Source organism: Myodes glareolus, chromosome 16 (genome assembly GCF_982192425.1).
Source record: "Myodes glareolus chromosome 16, mMyoGla1.1, whole genome shotgun sequence".
In the NCBI taxonomy this organism is placed as follows: domain Eukaryota; kingdom Metazoa; phylum Chordata; class Mammalia; order Rodentia; family Cricetidae; genus Myodes; species Myodes glareolus.
The window spans coordinates 52,611,759-52,620,083 of NC_142041.1; positions in this window are offsets into that span (position 1 = coordinate 52,611,759).

Here is an 8,325-nt window from a genome sequence, read left to right on the forward strand (position 1 = left end):
AGGACTGGAGATGACTACCTGGAGACATTCTACTGACCTCTGTTTATTTGGGCGAAGGAACGGAAGAGCACAGTGGCCTTAGAACTGGGTTAAGAGAATTACTGACTCCTGGGACCTACCTCAAAAGGGCATGATCAGGCCACACTCAAAGTATTCCTAGTCCTTGATAAGCGTCGTTGTTAGCGCCAATCCCAGAGACGCACTAGTTATATAAAATAACGACAAGAACAATAGCTAAGCAATTAAAGTCTCAGGCTGACAAAAGTATTTTGAAGGTACAGGAAGAATGCATGCGTTCATAGCCTGCAGCACGGGAATTCCTATTTTTATCAAGGTTCAGTTAGACTCTAGATTAAAATAGAAAAACCTATTGAAGATGAGCAGGTCTATTAAATGGTGTCTTTGTGTAAAAGGCTTATGCTTTAGGAAAAAGGCTGAGCGTGACTTGTGGAAAGAACAACAGCATAGTTCTGGCATGCATCAAGAAAAAGAATTGCAAAGGAAGAATACTGCCGAAGGGTGTGGTGAAAGATAGTGAGAAAATGCCAAACAGGTTTGAGCCTAATTGAGTTGATAAGGATCTATTGTAAGTATGCATCTATGCTGGAGGAGAAATTGACTCTTCACAAAGGAGGACAGTTGCCTGCAATTAATCAAAACAATCAACTCGAGAGAGAAGTGATAAGTGGGAAAGGTGAAGTACTAGACTTTGGTAGGTAAATATAAGTGTATGTGTGTGTTCATAACTTTGATGGTCGGATGTGTTCATAAAACCAGCTTATGATCATCAGAAAACACTTAAACCAGTCTCATGAAAATCACAAAACATTTAAAATGAAGTATTGAAAATGAATTGGTTGGTCCGTGATAAAGTTTAGTAATTCTGGTAGATTGCTAGATATTTTAACTCTTTTAGGAAGCTATTAGGTAATGTCAGATAGCCACATATTTTGTAATCTACCACTTCTCAGATATAAGTATGTGCCTACAGTATAACCTTGCTATGATGTGGCACCCTTCTCCCCTCACACATATGCTTGAAGCTTTGTCCTCAGTGAGACCATGCTGAAATGGAAATTTTAAAAGGTGGGGCTTAATGGAAGGTAAGTAGGTCAGTCCAACTCCACCTTCATAAATCAACTGATACTATCTCAGAGGTGTGGATCTGGTCTGGTAGGAGTGGAGTGTTACTCTGTATGGAGTAAGACTAGCCCCTTGGGGGTCTCCTGCTTCCTCTTTTCTACCATATCAGCGCTTCAATTCCATATGTGTTCTGCTAACTGTAAAGGCATTGGCCACAAGACTCACCAGAAACCAACAAATGCTAGTTTCTATTAGAACAGAGACGTACCCTTTAGTTAAAACCTTCCTTTTTATTTAAACAGAAAAGAGGAGGTGATGTGGGAGTTCTCTCTGTGTGTTGCTTGTATTGGTTAATGAATAAAGAAACTGCCTTGGCCTAATAGGGCAGAACTTAGGTAGGCGGAGAAGACAGAACTGAATTCTGGGAGGAAGAAAACAGAGTCAGGAGATGCCATGGACCCGCCGCTGGAGAGAGATGTGCTGAGACTTAGTTGGTAGGCCACGACCTCGTGGTGATATACTGATTAATAGGAATGGGTTAAATTAATATGTAAGAGTTAGCCAATAAGAAGTTAGAGCTAATGAACCAAGCAGTGATTTAATTAAAAAAAAAAAAGATGTTTTTCACACTAAAAAGCCAGATCTCACAGCCTAAAGAAATGAGGCAATGCAGCTCTTTCCCTGAGACAGGCAGTCAAGAAGTTGCCCCAAATCTGTGTGCCCAACCACTACCTGGCTCCTCTGCGCACTTTGTCACATATGTAATCCCGGATCAAATCAAGTAATGTGAAACGTCCTACCAACCATCAAAACTAATTTATAAAAAAAGAAAGTCAGATGTGTGGTGCACACCTTTCATCTCAGCACTCAAAAGGCAGAGGCAGCTGGATCTCTGTGAGGTCAAGGCCAGAAGAGGTTACACAATGAAATGCTGTAGATAAAGCTGTGCGTACATGCGATGTATATTTCAAGTATGAAAGCCACGCGCTTCCTATGTCCAGTGGATTTCTTTGAAAGCTCCTCTGGCTTCCCCGCCACCATGTTTTTAACATCTCTTCTCTAACATTAAGCTTTCCCTCTTACGGAAGCACCTGTCCAGGAATTAAAGAGAATCCTCTCATTTTAGGGCCTGTTATGTTGTCATTTAGTGACTTGCCTGTAACTTAAAGAGCTTTTCCTCCCAAGTGTCAAGATTGAAAGCATTTACCACACTTCTGGTTCCATGGTGATTTTAAATCCCATCAAGCTGGCAATGACGATCAACCATTCCAAGACCTTGGGAAATCAAAAGGCTTCTGCCAGGCATGAGAAAGTGTTAGTCAAGTGAGGAGATAGTCTACCAAGTAGAACCAAGTCTTTACCAACTGTACACCTGTCAAGGACTGATACCTAGAATACATTTTTTAAAAATCAAAAAATATATACAACAGCAAAAATTAAACAACCTAATCAACAACAACTTGAGTAATAAAATCGTTCTCAAAAGATGAAACACAAATAACTTATAAATACATGAAAAAAAGTTCAACCCACTAGCTATCAGAGAAATATGAATTATAACTAAATTGATATGTCATCTCACATCAATCAGAATGACAGTCATTAATGACATTAAAGAAATAACAAATGCTAAGTGAGATATGGACAAAAAGGAACTAAGGTGCTGTTGACTAAAGTATAAAGTAGTTTATCTTCTATACAGATCAGTATGGAAGTATTTCCAAAGAACAAAAGAGGGACTATTTAAAAATCTCAGTGGATGTTGGGTGGTGGTGGCACACACCTTTAATCCCAGTACTCAGAAGTCAGAGGCAGGCGGATCTCTGTTCATCTGAGGCCAGCCTGTCCTAAAGAGTGAGGACAGGCTCTAAAACTACACAGAGAAACCCTGTCTCAAAACACCAAAAGAAACTTCAGTGGGTAAAGGTGACTATCACCAAACGTGATGACCTGAGTTTAGTTCCCAGAACCCATGCGCTGAAAGCAGAGCATCAACTCACTCAAGTTATCTTTTGACCACATATGCGCTGTGGCATGGGCATGCTCACTCCACACAGACAGAATAAATAAAATGTACAAAAGTTAATTTAAAACTAGGTTAAAAATAGATCTATCATAAATCTAGCTATAGCATTCCTGGGTATTTACCCAGGAGACTCCAAGTCAGCATATCACAGAGATTATTGCATATTTATGTTTATTGCAGCACTGTTCACAATAGGTGCATTATGTAACCAACCTAGAGATGGAGCAACAAAAGAGTAGATACTGAAGAGGTGGTATATATACACAATGGAATTTTTTCAGCCATAAAGAACAAAGTTACATCATTTGCAGGAAAACAGATGCAACTAGAGATAATCATATTAAGTGATGATGAGATAGTCAGAAAAGCGAATATTTAATATTTTCTCTCAGGTATGGTTTGTTGTAAAGGAGCAGCGGGCCACTTCACACTGGCTCCTGGCCACCTGGCTAGTTTAGCCCCTGAAATAACCACATGGAAATTGTATTCATTTAAACACTGCCTGGACCATTAGTTCTAGTCTGTTATTGGCTAACTCTCACATCTTGATTTAACCCATTTCTAATAATCTATATGTCACCACAATGTCGTGGCTTACCGGGAAAGAGTCAGCATGTCTGACCTGGCAGCTTCGTGGCGGCTCTCTCTCTCTCTCACTCTGCCTTCTTTCTCCCAGCATTCTGTTCTATCTCCCCGCCTATCTAAGTTTTGCCCTGTCAAAAAGCCAAGGCAGTTTTCTTTATTCAACCAATGAAAGCAACACATAGAAAGAAGACCCTCCTACACCAGTGGTTTCTAATCTTTATAAAGATATATAAGATCATTTATGTATATAGGGAATGAAGTAGAAATTTTCTGAAGAAGCCAAGAGAACTTAAGAGATGAGAAGGGGAAAGGGAAGAGTTAAGAATAAGATGAGGAATACATTCAGCATGAGATGTATACTATTAATCCCACTAGGCAAGAATAAGACCACTATCACAAGTTTTGAGCCAAATTTGAAGCAAATTTTAATTAAATACTGGCCAAGACAAAAGACACTAACCAGGTCCATACCAAGATTCCCAGAGAATGGCCACAAATTATGTTAGGTGCTTATTAAAGGCAAAACCCACAAGGCTATATTCTTCCTGATTTCACTCAGTGGAAGCAAATATACATCCTAACATACTTCTTGCCTATGTATGATCAAGTACATCCTGTGCAGTTAGGGCAACGAAGCTTGTTTATAGAAGTGGAAACACCTGGCTTGTTATCTTACATAAACAGCCTCCAGCATTCCAGGAATTTATCTGTCCTTGGGCAAGTGGGGCTTACAGGTTAGACGTATTTTTGTTTTATAGATCTCTTAAGCACAATAATTTAAGCTTAGAACATAACTTTAGTCCTTAAATACTTGTATGAAAGTGTTCTTATATAATGTAGAATTGTGAACTAACGCTGACTCAATGTATACAAATTGTATACAATGTATACAATCCATAATATTTAATGCTGTTGGTATCCAAGGCCTCTCATATTCCAAGATGACTGAGCCACTCTCTCATGCCATCCCTCTTGACAAAATGCATGGCTGTTTAGTATTCTTAAAAATGTCCTACTTGTTCACCTCTCTGTCTTTGCCCATGTTGTTTTTTCTTGAATGAAAATGGCCCCACAGGCTCCTATGTTTGAATACTTGTTCCCCAGTTGGTAGAACAAACTGATTAGGAAGGATTAGGTAGTATAATCTTGCTGGAGGAGGTGTGCCACTAGGGACAGGCTTTGAGGTTTCAAAAGACTCATGACATTCCCTGAATGCTCTTTGTCTCTTACTTTTCAAGATATGAGCTCTCAGCTATTCCTGCTGCCCGACTATTTCTGTAGACTGTGTTCTCTCTCCTAAGTAATATCTGATTAATGTTTTTAATGGATATCTTTGAATTCATAGTCTCCAGGGAGTGAAACTATGAGGATTAGAAGTGTGACCTTGTTGGAGGAAGTGTATCACTGGGGGTGGGCTTTGAGATTTCGAAAGTCTACGCAAGGTCTAGTCTCTCTCTCTCTCTCTCTCTCTCTCTCTCCCTCTCCCTCTCCCTCTTTCTCTCCCCCCCCCACTACCTGTGGATCAGGATCTAACTCTCAACTACTTCTTTAGCTTCGTGCCTTCCATGCCTGCTGCTGCCGTGTTCCCCACCATGATAATAGACTTGCCTGTGAAACTTGCCCCCAATTAAATGTTTTACAAGAATTGACTTGGTTACAATGTCTCTTCACAGCAATAGAACAGTGAATATGACAGAAGTTGGTACCAGGAAGTGGTGTATTGCTATGATAGACTTGCCCAAGCTGATTGCTTAAAGAATGTGGAAGACTCTGGGACTTTGGACTAGAAAACCAGAAGCAGGGCTTCAAGACCCATACCAGTAGGAGCATAGGAAATCATAATGTTAAGGGCAATGTGAATTGTGAGAGCCCAAATCCAAAGGTTTCAAAGGGGATGAATATGATCTGCTGACCTGGAAACCATTCTTGTGCTATTTTGGTGAAGAATGTGGTTGCATTTTGCCCTTGCCCTAAAGTATCTGCCTGATGCAAAATTGAAGAGTTTTGGATTAATGCCATTGGCAGAGGCGATTTCAGGATGGCCTAGGATTGACGGTGGCATGTGGTGACCAGGGATCACTGTTAGGCAGATCTGCAGTGTGTGATGGCTAAGAAAGCAGTCTTCTGTACCAGGTACTCTCCTTAGGAGCTGTTGGCCACCTGCGCCCTCCCCTGAATGGTGTGGCTACTGTGTGGTAGCAACTTGTCCTGGCTTTTGTAAACCTGCTTATCTCTGTGTAAGCGAGGGTGAAACAGCTCAGCTCCTTTATCACTGTGTAGCAGTGAGCAAGAGCGACAACTCCTCACAGCTGAGAGGTGTGACGCCATTTCTCAAGCACCTGCAAATTCCACCTTTAAAATCTCATGTGTAGCTCCTTCTGGGTGGTGTGCCTTCAATCTGGCTCTGAGGCTGTTTCCCTGCTAACAGTAATAATAAACTCAATCATAATTTGGATTGAGTCTGAGGTCTTTTCCCATAGTCTCAAAGTCCATAATAAATGAAAAAGAGCAAGCAGGGCAAATACACACACACACACACACACACACACACACACACACACACACACACAGTTTGAGGAGAAAAAGAATAACAAGAATTTTTTCTTTTAATATTGAGCCGAGTCCAGCACTCGAAGACATACAAAGTTTAAAGAAAAGCCCAATGCTAAGTAGAATAAAGGGAATACCAACCTCGGGGAAGACCCCACCCAGCTAAACTTCCGACTTGTGAGAAGGAAATGGAAGAAAGCTTAAGCAGTGAAGGAAACCATCAACAACAGAAAGCTGTTGCAAGTGTAATTGAAGGCAAAATAACAGAACTTGGCAGATTTGGCCACATGGTGCTGGCTTTAAAGCTGAAGATACAAGACAGGGGTTTTAACTCTCCCTCTGCAGCGAAGGAAAACCACGGAGGCCAGGTATGTGTTAGGGGTGTCTCTGCGTGAAGTGTGAGGGTAAAGCCTGCATTGTGTTGTAGACCGCTGGATGTTGGAGACACAAGAGGCATGAGATTCCTGCCAAGCAGAGCTGCAGACCGGTTCTCAAACTGGACCTTGAGAGAGAAAAGTGGTGCAGTCTGCAGAGCTGAAAGGAAGTGGAGATTCGAAGAGCACTTTGATATCAGACATGAAATGCAGAATTTGGAGTTTGCTCTCCTGGTTTTTGGCCTTGCTTTGGGCCAGCATTTCCCCACTATGCTCCTCTTCATCCTTTATAGAATGGTACTATATATCCGGTTACATTTTATGTTGGAAGCGTATGATTTGCTTTTTGCTTTTGTTTTGACATGAGGTTGCAGTTAAGAGATTGCTTTTGGGACTTTTAAACAGTCTTGGGTCTGAAAGACTATGGGACTTCAAAGTTAGACAGAATGCACTTTGCATTCTGATACAATTACTAGCCCATAGAGAACAGGGAGTGGAATGTGGTGATTTGAATAAGAATGGCTCCCGTAGGCTCATATGTTTGAATGCTTGGTGGAACCAGGGATAGAACTGTTTGAGGATTAGAAGGGTTAATGTGGCTTTATTGCAGAAAGGGTTCAAAAGTGCATGCCCAACCCAGTCTCCCTCTCTCTGCCTGCTGTCTGTGGATCAGGAGTATAGCTCTCAGCTACTGCTTCTGCACCAAGCCTGCCTACCTGCTGCTATGCTCCCAACCGTGATGTCAATGGACTCACCTCTGAAGCTGCATGCCAGCTCCCAATTAAATACTTTCTTTTATAAGAGTTGCCTTGGTCATGATTCTTTTTTATGCCACAGCACAGAATTTAATCCACAGTACTGTCAAAAACAAGATGTGAGGCTGGAGAGATGGCTCAGCAGTGAAGAACACTAGCTCCTTTCCAGAGGACCTGGGTTCAATTCTTAGCAGATGGTAGGTCTCAGGAATCTGTCACTCCAGTTCCAGATGATCTGGTACCCTCTTCTGGCCTGTATAGGCACCAGGCTAATGTGTGGTACAGGGAAGTATATGGAGGCAAAACACCATACGCAGAAAATAAAAGTAATAATTAAAAAGTAGGCAATATGATTGACTTGACAAGAAAAGAGCAATTAGTCAAGTGCTGAGGCTGTGTGTGTGTGTGGGAGCACTGAGGCTGTGTGTAGGGAGAGCCCTGAGGCTGTGGGGGGAGTGCTGAGGCTATGTGTGGAGGAGCACTGAGGCTGTGGGAGGGGAGCACTGAGGCTGTGTGTGTGAGAGCATTGAGGCTGTGGGGGGAGCGCTGAGGCTGTGGGAGAGTAGGTAGGTCTGTGTCTTGGTTAAGCAGTGGTTTCCACTAGTCTTAATATGGTTAGCTTCATTTCTGCTTCCAGGTTTTAACTCCTAGTTTCCCCAATTCTGCCATCTAACAAAAGGCAAAACTCAGCATATATAGTCTGTGAGGAGTGTTCTAGAAAGCATAATGTCACTCATCGGCTGAGTTGGCTTCTTTCTATAATTTAATTTTTGATCAATATATTTAATGAAAGTAGTAAAGAGAATATTTCGAAAGAACTTTATTTCTATTTCTATCAGTAAAATCTAGTTTAACCAATAAAATCATGATCTGGGTTGGTAGGAAACAGTTCTAAAATTAGATTATCTACGTTTTATGAAATGCTGGAACTAGAACCCATGTCCTCAGGCAT